General features: G+C 45.9%; 2 protein-coding genes and 1 pseudogene across 8 annotated transcripts in view; 1 reads left to right on the forward strand and 2 right to left on the reverse strand.

Annotated features, from left to right (window-relative positions):
• LOC123568732 (selection and upkeep of intraepithelial T-cells protein 1-like) overlaps positions 1-7839 on the forward strand; it is a 192097-nt gene extending 184258 nt beyond the window's left edge. Inside the window, exon 10 of the mRNA XM_065522988.1 lies at positions 7606-7839. The gene's annotated coding sequence lies outside the window, so the exon portion shown is untranslated. The remainder of the gene's footprint in view (positions 1-7605) is intronic.
• Positions 1-12013, reverse strand: part of LOC102116697 (selection and upkeep of intraepithelial T-cells protein 1-like) — a 221976-nt gene that overhangs the window by 109435 nt on the left and 100528 nt on the right. For 2 of the 7 annotated variants that reach the window (XM_065523002.2, XM_065523001.2), the window contains one exon: positions 6572-6860. The exons of the other annotated variants lie outside the window; for them this stretch is intronic. The gene's annotated coding sequence lies outside the window, so the exon portion shown is untranslated. The remainder of the gene's footprint in view (positions 1-6571; positions 6861-12013) is intronic. 7 annotated transcript variants of the gene reach the window in all.
• Positions 1855-6565, reverse strand: LOC141408073 (uncharacterized; annotated as a pseudogene).

Genomic DNA, 12013 nt, shown 5'->3' on the forward strand with positions numbered 1-12013 from the left:
GTTTGTTAAAGGCTGTTTACTAAGGAGGAAAGAGAAATTTGCTCCTGGAAACCCCTAAGTGAAGTGAAAACTTGTCAAAACAACCTGATGGATCCTGCCCTATCATCTATGACTGGTAGTAAGCAAGTTTTTCATATCCTGAGTCAAAATTTGCCTCCGCCTTTCCTGACCGCTGCAGACCACAGTAACTTCACCTCCTCTGACAGATCCTAGTATATTTTCTTTAACGTTTAATCAGTCCCAAGTCAGAACACATTCTCTCTTCTTTCTTCACAAATATCTTTCTTCATGTATTCTTTGAACCAGACTCTGAGCTCAGCAATGGGACTGTCTGCTGGTTTACAAGTCTCTTCCTGAGCTGGAGGGACGTTGTCCATCCCCTCCCTTCCTGTGACAGGAATACCCTGCATAACATCTCTGAAATGCACTTCCTAACCTTTTTAGAACCGGATCCTTCAGGAAAGCACATCCCACCTGCTCTAGGACAGGTAAAAATTTGTAGGCATATAACTTCCCGCAGTGAACATCATGGGTTTGGAAGTTGGGGACATGTAGTATTGAATCCTACCTCTGTGATTTGTGAAATCTGTGAACTACCAAAACTTGGGCAAAGGACTTAACGTCTCTGAGACTTGCTTTCCTAGTTGTTAAATTGAATGACAATACCTACCTATGGTCTTATGGTAAGGGTTAGCAATAGTCCATTTATTTATTTATTTATTTGAGACAGTTTTGCTCTTGTTGTCCAGGCTGGAGTGCAATGGCACGATCTTGGCTCACTGCAACCTCCGCCTCCCAGGTTCGAGCGATTCACCTGCCTCAGCATCCCAAGTAACTGGGATTACAAGCATGCGCCACCACGCCCAGCTAATTTTGTATTTTTAGTAGAGATGGGGTTTCACCATGTTGGTCAGACTGCTCTTGAACTCCTGACCTCAAGTGATCCACCCACCTTGGCCTCCCAAAGTGCTGGGATTACAGGTGTGAGTCACTGCACCCAGCTCATTATTTATTATTTATATACAACCTGGCACAACCTGGAACAAAGAAAAAGTGGTAAGAAAATATAAACTTTCACTATCATTATGATAAGAAAAATTCTATGAGATTAAGTCACCTACTTTGCAAAGTTGTTGTGAAGATTAAATTATGTACACAGGTATGATAGACTGCCAGGCAAAACAGAACTTAGAATTGTTTCGTCAAGAGAACCTGCCAGTAGGTTTGGCTGGATGTGATGGCTCATGACTATCCCAACACTTTGGGAGACTAAGGCAGGCAGATCACCTAAGGTCAGGAGTTTGAGACCAGCCTGGCCAACATGGCAAAATCCCATCTCCTCTAAAAATACAAGAATTAGCCAGGTGTAGTGGCGCATGCCTGTAGTATCAGCTACTTGGGAGGCTGAGGCAGGAGGATCACTTGAACCCAGAAGACAGAGGTTGCAGTGAGCCAAGATTGCACCACTACACTCCAGAGTGGACAACAGAGTGAGACTCTGTCTCAAAAAAAAAAAAAAAGAGAGAGAGAACCCACCAGTGGCTTCTATCTGACGACACTATAAGTTTTATCACAATGAAATAGATGTTTTATTTTTCTCTGAATACTTCAGTTGCATCTCTGAGATACTGCAAACAGAAGACCACAAGGTACACACTAAGATATTAATATGGTTTGGCTCTGTGTCCCCACCCAGATCTCATCTCAAATTGTAATCCCCATGTGTTAGGGGAAGGACCTGGTGGGAGGTGATTGGATTGTGAAGGCAATTTCACCCATGCTGTTCTCTTGATAAGTGAGTTAGTTCTCACAAGAACTGATGGTTTTAAAGTGTGGCACTTACTGGCTCTCTCGCTCTCTCTCTCTCTCTCCTGCCACCTTGTGAAGAAGGTCCTTGCTTCCTCTTTGCCTTCTGTCATGATTCTAAGTTTCCTGAGGCTTCCCCAACCATGTGGAACTGTGAGTCAACTAAACCTCTTTTGTTTATGAATTACCCAGTCTCAGGTAGTATCTTCATAGCAGTGTGAAAACAGACTAATACAGATGTGGAACAGCTGTAACAGGATTCTTTAAGGCTCACAAAAATTATCCTTTGCAAAATGTCCCAAGATTTGGCTACTTGGGAGAGGGAGCTAAATTTGCACAGCGTGGCCAGGCACGGTGGCTCATGCCTATAATCCCAGCACTTTGGAAGGTCAAGGCGAGCAGATCACCTAGGTCAGGAGTTCAAGACCAGCCTGGCCAACATGGTGGAACCCTGTCTCTACCAAAAATACAAAAATTAGCCCAGTGTGGTGGTGTACACTGGTAATCCCAGCTACTCAGGAGGCTGAGACAGGAGAATCGCTTGAACCTGGGAGGCAGAGGTTGCAGTGAGCCAAGGTTGCACCACTGCATTCCAGCCTGGGCAACAGAGCAAGACCCTCTCTCAAAAATAAATAAATAAATTTCCACAGAGTCAAGCCAATATCTTCTCCCTAACAATCGAAGTTAGATCCTCTCTGATAGATTGAGTACATTTGGAAACATCACCATATACTTTACACTACACAATGTTCTTGAAAAAGTCAAGGAAGATGGACATGATTGGCAGATAGGCCTTAAGCAATTAAATGAAAAGCAAAAGTGATATAACCTATTTTTATGCCTTGGGCTGATAAAGAAAATCAGTCCAACTATTCATGTGCAGCATCACATCTGGTATGCGGTAGCACTCAATCAATGGTGGTTCTTATTACTGATATTGTTCCAAGTGGTTTCTTGCTAATCCAACCCAGAGCTCGTGTCATCTGGCAATAGTCTCATCTGGGCCCAGTTGGCAACTTCTCTATGAGCTATCCCTGTTAACAACCTTTCTAGCTCACACAGTGGTAGGCCAGAGCCTGTTAGGATGGAGGGAGAGATGGCAGGAAAGCGTGGCCAGCCAAGGCTGCCAGCACAGACACAATTCAGAATTCTAAAGGATATTCCCCAGCAAGGAGAGATCTGAGAAATGCCTCAATGTAATGCCTGCCCTTTGGACTTGTCTAATAGGAGCAACTTGCTCTAAGTGATGTATCTAAAGTGTAGCTACCCATGCTGTAGATTATTTTTCCTTTTTCTGTTCCCCCATCAGTGTTAACCTTCTTGCACAGAATAGAGGAGAACAAACAGAGAAGGGAATGAAGTAATAGTTCTTAGGGATGTGACAAAGTCCAGAGGCCTCAAATCATCTCTTGAGTATGTTACACTTTCTCTCCCAATGGATTTTCCATGTTTGCTACACGAATAATGCACTGTTAAGCACTGAAGCAATACAATGGTAACCTTAACAAAACAGCAATTTGAAGGTTAAACTGCCATTACTAGTTTGTATCTCAATAGTGCATCTTTCTTTAAAATGCATGCTTAATTACATTAGAGGCATGGGGAATAAATCATATTCCCCTTGCCTATGGTGGGGATCACCTTATGGATGCAAATATCAAGATCTATCTTTAGATTTATTAGTGACAAATATCAGCCCATTGTCTTAATGGTGAAATAACATCATCTACTAGCACAGGATACGAATTTAATTTAGTGAAATATCTTTAAAAAAAAAAAAAAGCTCTGAATCACAAGCCATATGAGCTAGAAGCATTCAGAAAAATAACCCACGCCTGGCTCTTAGCCTCGGAGGGACCCCAGAATCACCTGGGGAGCTTTCAAAAAATGCATTGCACAGGCCCCACCTCAGACCTATTAAGTCAAAATAGGTAATGATAGGGCCCAGTAATCATTTTTAAAAACCTCCCAGGTGATTAATAATTGCAGCCTAGAATGAGCACCACCCATATACATCAACCCCATGATTGCACAAGGGGGCTTTAGCCCCACAGGGGAGATCGCTGGTGCAGGATTCCCAGGGATGCCTGGAAAGTTGGGTCCAGAGCCTGTGGCCCCAGCTGGTCCCCTTCCTGATTGGATACTGTGCCTTCGCATCTCTTTGCTTTGGTTCCTTTTTCCCTCAATGGCCCAGGTTTCTACCTCATTCACTAATTCATTAGACTTGTGTGGAGCACCTACTATGTGCCAGATAACACCATTCCTGTAATATTCCCCTATGTCTTAGCTCTGCCAAATCTTTTCCATTGTGGTGATCTTCTTAGCACTCCTAAAAGGCAAGGCCTCCTTCAAGCAACAGTTTCTGACTGCTCTAACCACAGGAGGGAGCCAAGCACTCCACTCTTTTTTCTATAAATCCACAGATCTGAAAAATCAAGCAGAGAGCAAGTGGATCACAGGAGGCAGGGCCTGCAGGGAGTGGGTAAGGGCTGTAAGAAATGACCTCCGAGTGACCTTTCAGGCTTGAGCCACCGTGCTGCCCACCTGAAGAAGGCCATGGGGTACCCCAAATACAACAGTCTTCACAGGCAGGCACACCTAGAACTTCACTGGCTGAGAGCTCGCCTGGACCATCACTTGTAAAATAACCAGAGAAAGTTGTACAAAGATCCAGTGTGGCCAAGTATATAACTGCTGGAACAGAGCAAGTGCCCAATCAACAGAGACTTCCATCTTCTGAGAGCCCCTCCCCTTCCTTTTCTCCCTGTTTTCTTTCATCCTCGTCCTATTCTCTTTCCTTTTCCTGAGAAGCCACATAGCACAGGGAAGGCCTGAGCTGCAGAGCATTCAGCCCTCTGGGTAGCAATTCATGATGGAGCCTGTCCTGCGGAGACCATCCTATAAATGTTAAGTTGTAGCCTTTACATGTTCCAAGGATATGATGAACACTGCCTCAAATGGCCTTGTCTGTCACCAATCCTTCATCAGATCATCCCTCAGTCAGAGGATCTGAGGCAGGAGCCTGTGGTGACCTGCAGGGTCCTTGCTCTGCCCTCCCCAGCCCTCCTTGGCCTCCTGGCCCCATTGGTGAGTAGTCCTTGGGCCTCTGTTGACTGGTGACCGAAACTCACTGCCACATAAGGCAGCCACTGTCAGGCTGTCCCTGTTCTAAATGAAAACTTGACTCTCCCCCAGCACTTCTGCCTTTGGCCCTTCAGAGGTTTGGAGCCAGAAAGATGCCCCTGAGTCTTCTCTCCTTCAGACTTTAACCAAGAAATCCCTGCCCACCCTGGTGAGATCTCCAATTTTTTGTGGTCCTCACACCTGAAGATACCTGGTTTGGTGTGGTGGCCCCGGTGAGGACAAGGGGAGTCTCTAAGGGTTTGTTCTATGCTATGAACCATAATACACTTGTCAACACCAGCCAAGATCACATCAACCTGGGAGCGGCAGGTCAGCCTCCTCTTTCCTGTCCACCTCTAGTTCCCAGATTGGTTTTTTATGAACAAACCAAAGACTGAGCTCCCCAAGATGAGGTATTTATAGTTGGGGGTTTGGGCACAAAGGCAGACTGGTTCCACCAGCCCCCTGCTCACTGTCTGTGGTTCCCTCTCCCTCTTCTCTGTGGCTGTCCCAACATGCAGATTGGTATCTGTCTATTAGCCAACACACACAAGGCTCAGCTCTCAATCACAAAAAAAAAAAAGAAAGAAAAGAAAAAAAAAAACACTTGAGACTCCAACTCCTAGATTCTTTTCCTAGGAAATGCAAACCCATTCTTAAATGAAAAGTCACGTTCCTACTGTCAGCTGGGTACAACCAGAGTTGGTCTTGACCAGTAGGTGGATTGACTGATTCCTCCCAGAGCTGTGAATGAGGATACACCTTCCATGCTGACCCATCTGTCACTCCCTTCATTTCTCCCTCCCTCTCAATACACACACACACAGACACACACCCAGGGACACACATACGGAGACACACAAATACACACACACAGACACACACAGAGATACAGGTATACAGAGACACGCAGAAGTAGACACACCCAGAAACAAACAAAATAGACACAGACACACACATATAGACACACACAGAGAGACACACAGAGAAACACACATACAAAGACACATACAGGCACACAGAGAACACACACACAGACACACAAAAAGATACACAAACACACGAAGAGAGACACACAGATATCACACAGACACAGAAGCACAGACACAGAGACACACACAGACACAGAGATACATGCAGACACACACACACACACACAGATGGCCTTAGCATCCAGCTTCAGGGCAATGCCCTCAGGCATAGGCACTGTCCCCATTTCATCCCTGTATCCCCAGCAAAGTGCCTGCACACAGTATGTGCACAATAAATGTTTGCTGAACTCAACAAAGCCACAGGGAACACAGTCCAGGCTGCTTAGAGCAGCTGCTTAGAGCAGCAATGAGAAAAATGAGTCCTGTCCAAATTTCCTTGTGATTAAATCCTGCATATAAATTTCTAACTGGAAGATTTCGTATTGTAAAAACATTTCTGAGACCCTCCCCACTTCCTTTCCCACAAAGCCCAGACTCCATCATGAGCCCCCGTGACGTGGCCCCTATTCTCTTGGCTACAGCCTCTTGGGGAGAGTACAGTCTCAGGCAATTCTTCTCCGGGAGGTTCCCAGATTATCTTTGGCCTACTTGTGTGCCCCCAAGAAATCTGGGATCCTGGGAAACCCCATTATCAGACAGTGCCTGCTCACCAACAGTCCTCCTGCCCAAGAGTTTCCTGAGCAATATTGAAACCCAGGTTTGCCCGACTCCAGAGCCTGTGCTTGAAACCACTGTGCCCCACAGCCTCCAGCACCGTCAGCAATGAGAATCCCCAGATAAGATGAAAACAGCGTTCCCAGCCAGGACAGCAAGGCCCATGGCTGCAGCAGGACGAGTCACAGGAGGAACTGGGCGCGGTTTCATGAGGAGGCGATTATGGTTGTCAGAGGCACCTCAGAGGCTGGATGATGACATGCGAGAACATTCCTTCATTCATTCCTAGAAAAGAGACATTACAGAATATGGTTGAAGCAAAGGGTCTAGCGTCAGACAGAGCTGGGTTTAATTCTTGGCTCTGCCACTCAAATGCCAGGTAACCTCGGCCAAGCCATCTGAACTGCCTACTCTTGCTCAAGTGTAAATTTGAGAATGATCATATCCCTATTTTAAAGGTTGTTGTGAAGATTAAATGAAATAATGTGTATAAGATAGTTATTAGACCCTCACAAAAGTCTTACAAGGTAGATGTTGTTATTCCCATTTTACATTTGAGAAAACTGAGGCACTAGGAGGGAAAAAAGGGTTTCCAAATTTGCCCGGGCCCAGTGGCTGGGACCTCTAATCCCAACAGTTTGAAAGCCCGAGGGGGGCAGTTCAGTTGAGGTCAAGAGTTTGAGACCGGCCTCACCAAAATGACAAAAATCCCATCTCTACTAAAATTACAAAAATTAGTCAGGCACAGTGGCGGGTACCTATAATCCCAGCTACTTGGGAGGCTGAGGCAGGAGAATCGCTTGAATCCGGGAGGTTGAGACTGCAGTGAGCCAAGATCACACCACTGCTCTCCAGCCTGGGCAACAGTGCAAGACTCTGACTCAAAAAAAAAAAAAAAAAAAAAAAAAAAAAGGTTTCCAAGTTTGCACAGCTTGTCACTGGCAGAGGCAGAGGTGGGACATAGAATACAATTCTGCCTGATTCTTCAGCCTCTGCTGATAGCCCATCTCACTTTCTCTCTCCAGCTCAGAATGTGTGGAGTCCCCTGCCATCTGAGTGACCACTCTTGCAGGGCCAGGAATCACCATGGCCTGGCAAAACCAGCCTCAGTGCCCTCAGTATCTGTGGTTGCTCCTTCCCTGGAGTCCTTTGTGGCATCAGAAACTGACTCTTCCTGCCTCCAGTTCTCTTCTAGATCTGAGAGGACAAAAGCCCCACATCCTCCCAGCAACCTGTGCATCAATAAAGGTTGCCTTGCTCCCTGTCTGCAGTGGGCAGTATGTGCCTCCCAGGCTGAAGGCCTCTCCTGCTTCAAGAAAGGACCTATGCAGCTTCTGAACCCACTGTTACAAGCCTATGGACAGGGAGTGAGTGGCCTGTGCTCACAGCAGATGCCCGGTCCACCACTCTGCCTCTGGCAGCCAGAGACGCTCACCCCAGTGTGAGCTATTTAGGGCACTCTCAAGAGGTCCTGGCCCATCTCACCTCCCCTCTTCATCCCTCTCAGTTCAGAATGTGGGCCTCCTTGATTTCATAGTTCTCTTTTCCTGTTACCTAGAGGACACGCTCTCCCCACCCACCTGCAAACACATGTGGGAGTAGCCATCTGAACATCATGAGCAAAAGGTAGGTTTTTAAAACTATAACAGATGGTGAGAACATAAGAATCACCTTAGGTATTATAGTTGCTAAAATTATCCTCCTGCAAGAGATTTTAACATGGAAGAGCCTGAGGTGAGGCTCAAGAAGCTGCATTGTTAACCCTGGGGTCTCCTGACACCAGCCTTCAGGGCCTTGCTGCTTTAACGCTCCTGACTAAAGGTCCTGGGGAAGGACACCAGTCATTAAAACCCAGCCAGGACCTCCAAGGTGAAAACTGACAAAGCACAGGCTCCCGTGTCAAACAAATCTGATTCACATCCCAGCTGCACCATTTTCTAGCTGTGTAGTTGGGGTCTAATGACTTCCCATCTGTGAGCCTCAGTTACCTTTCCCTGGGACCCCTCTCTCATGCCTATTTTTAGAGTTATCATGAGGATTAAGTGAGGAATTATACATTGACTAAATGGCTCAGAACAAGTGAAATCAGACTCCCTTCAGTCTCTGCTTCCCTCTCTACCAGGGGATCTCATGCCCATGTCTCCAGCTTAGCATTTGTTGCAACACATTGAGAACATCTGGGTATATCTCTCTCTGCAATAGGCTGTGAGCTCCTCAAGGACAGGAGCCAGGATTAAACCCTCTTTTTATTTCCAGGGCCTAATGCAGAAGAGCCCAGCACACAGTAGGGTCTCCATGAGTTGTGGGTCTATTGAAACAAAGAGAGAGGACATTCATTGTGTCCTTCCACCCCTGGAATCTCAGTTAGTTCATACAAAAATAACAAAACCTACCTGAGTTCACTGAATTACTATTTAGTACCAGACCCTGTGCTAGGGACATAGCATACCTCACTTCTAATCCTTATTCACCCCTGTGGATATATATTACTAACCCTGTCCCCACCACACACATGCACACATGTCCTGGTTTTTTTCTGTTTTGTTTTTGTTTTTTTGTTGTTGTTATTGTTTTTTCACTTAGGAGGTTACTATGGTTCAGAAAGATGAGGTATTTTGCCCAAAGTCATATAGCTAGAGGATATCAGAGTCAAGACTGACACCCAAACCGTAGCTCCAAAGCCTGTCCCTCCTCACTGCAGCAGCAGCCTCTCTTCCACAACCAAGGACCAACGCCTTTGCCTGAGGATCCTTCCCGTTTCTCAAGACTTGTTGAGGTCAAGGTGAAGGGCATGAAAGGAGCCAAGCAAACTTCAGTGTCAGCCACATGCCTTCATGCCCATCTGATACATACTCATCTAAAATTCTCCACAGACTGAAGCCATAAAATCATAGCCTTATTTAGTGGTCTCTCCAAGTCCAGCTCTGAGGCAGCTCCACAACTCTTGGCTAGGAATATTAATTCAAATAACTCACGCAGACAGCTGTGTAACCAAGACGAGAGATAGATGGAGCCCGGAACGCCCCTGTGCTGTAGATCACAACCCCCCACTCCCATGCCCTCCCCCAAGCTGCCGGGACGGAAAAAGGTCAGTGATTAATTATGCTAAGATAAACAGAGTTAATTTTCTTCCTGGATAAAACTAATTACAACTGTGTTTGTTTTGGTAGGACACGGAATTACTGTCCCCAGTGACAAATCTTCCTAATTGAAAAGAGTGTTTATTTTAAAGGGATGGGGGTTGGGGTCACTAAACAACAGTTAGCTAGCATTTTCCCCGTTTTTCACTTGAAAAGGGACAGTGATTAGGTGTTGGCCTCAAAGAAACGAACAAAATCTTTTTGTCCACGTTTCCTCCCTCCAAGCCCGCTCGAGAGCCTTGGCAACAGCATGAGGGAGAAGAAGTTGGCAGTTTGGGGGTTTCCAAGAAGAATCCATGCCCTGTGGTTAATTAGCTTTTAGTGGGTGATGAAATCAGGGTGAACCCCTCTTTGGAAATCCAGTGAGGAGGGAGGAATGAGGGTTTTGAATCCCACCACCCACCAACTCATAAACTGTGGGCCAACATGTGACCCAGCTCAAATCAATTCTTTCAGCATTGTGCTAGGCCAGCTCAGTGCTAAAGCACCAGAGATAGAGACGAGGGAAGCAGAGTCCCTGCTCTCAAGGGGGCCAGGACAAGTCATCGTTGTTCACATGTCTGGTGCCGAAGGGACAGAAGGAAGAAGTTGTGGAGAAGGTGGGCAAGCAGAGAAGAGGAAGAGCCTTCCACCAGAGACCAGTGTGAGCAAAGGTGTGCAGGTGCACAGTGTGTTTCCAGAGCTGTGTGTAATCCAGTGTGCCTGAGATAACAGGGTGAATTGAGGCACGTGACTGCAGAGGAGGCTGGAAAGATACTTGGAATTTGGATCCTGACAGTTTATGTTCATTTACTAGGGCTGCCATAACAAATTACCACAAACTGGGTGGCTTAAAACAACAGAAATGTATTGTCTCGCAGTTCTGGAGGCTGGAGATCCAAAATCAAGATATTGGCAAGGCCATGCTCCCTCCAAAGCCTTTTTGGAAAGAGAAATCCTTTCCTTGCCTCTTCCAGATTCTGGAAGCAGCAGCCAGGTGTTCCTTGGCTTTGGCAGCATAACTCCAATCTCTGCCTTCACTTCCCATGGCTGTCCTCCCTCTATGCCTATGTCTGTGTCCAAATTTCCCTCTTCTTATACAGATTCCAGTCATACAGGATTAAGAGCCCACCCTACTCCAGCATGACTTCATCTTACTAATTACATGTCAACAACTCCATTCCCAATTAAGCTCACATTCTGGGGTACGAGGAGTGAGGGCTTGAACGTATGCTTCTGGAGGACACAATTCAATCCATAGCACAGGTTGCAGAGGCCACTTACAAGAGTATGAAGTTTGGGAACAGAGGGAAGACACTCTAAGAGCTGTAAGTGATGGAGGGACTTCATTTGTTTGTTTTATTTTATATAAGAAGACTTATCTGGGTCCAATTCGGAGGACTGATAGGTGAGCATGACTCAAAATAGGAAGACCATTTGGGTAAAAAGTTGTCACAAAAATGCAGGTGAATCTTGATTGTACCCAGAGATTGACAGTGGCAGAAAAGGTGGGTTGGAGAGAAAGAAATCTGTGATAGGGAAAAGTGGGTTGGAGAGAAAGGAAACTGTGACAGGGCTGTTTAGATTTCCAGGATTCTGGGGTTTAAGGAACCTCGATATTACTGGGGTGGTGGAAGAGTAAAGAAAAGAGTGGGGAGTTAAGGACCATTTCCAGGTTTCTGAGCTCACTGAGGAGAAGCAGACTGGAGGGGAAAGGAGATCAGTTCTGTACAAGTGACAAGTTATGCAATCAGTGACATTTGGGAAACAGTAGGATGTAAAGGTCTGAGACTCAGAGAAACACTTTCCTCTGGAGATATAGATTTAAAAGTCATCAAGAATTAGATGATCATTGAGGCAGGAAGATGGATGATGTTCCAGAAAGACCACATAGAGTGAGAAGAGAAAGTCTAGGAGAGAAGCCTGCAGAAGCAGTCACGAGAGAGGCTAAAGGAGAAGGGGATCAAGGGTTTACGCTGAAAAAGTACAGGGTCTGACTTCCCAGACTTCCAGCCCCAAAGCAAAGTGACCTCCTGCCACTACGGTGCACATAGCTGTACTTACGTGCACTCTACTTTCTCCTGAATGCTAATTATCCACACACGCGCAGACTCCCCTAATCCCAAACTCTGCCAACTCCTTAAGCGCATTGTGGACCATGTCATTATCTGCCCCTCTTGGGTTCCTCGCAGCCTCCCTAAAGAGGATTTAGCACAAAGCAAGTGCTTATCACTAAATATATGAATAAATGTGGATAATTAAACCACTGTCAAAGATTTATTTAGTACTTACTGTAGGCAAGGCAAGGTTCTCTAACAG

The sequence above is a fragment of the Macaca fascicularis genome, chromosome 1 (genome assembly GCF_037993035.2).
Source record: "Macaca fascicularis isolate 582-1 chromosome 1, T2T-MFA8v1.1".
Lineage (NCBI taxonomy): Eukaryota > Metazoa > Chordata > Mammalia > Primates > Cercopithecidae > Macaca > Macaca fascicularis.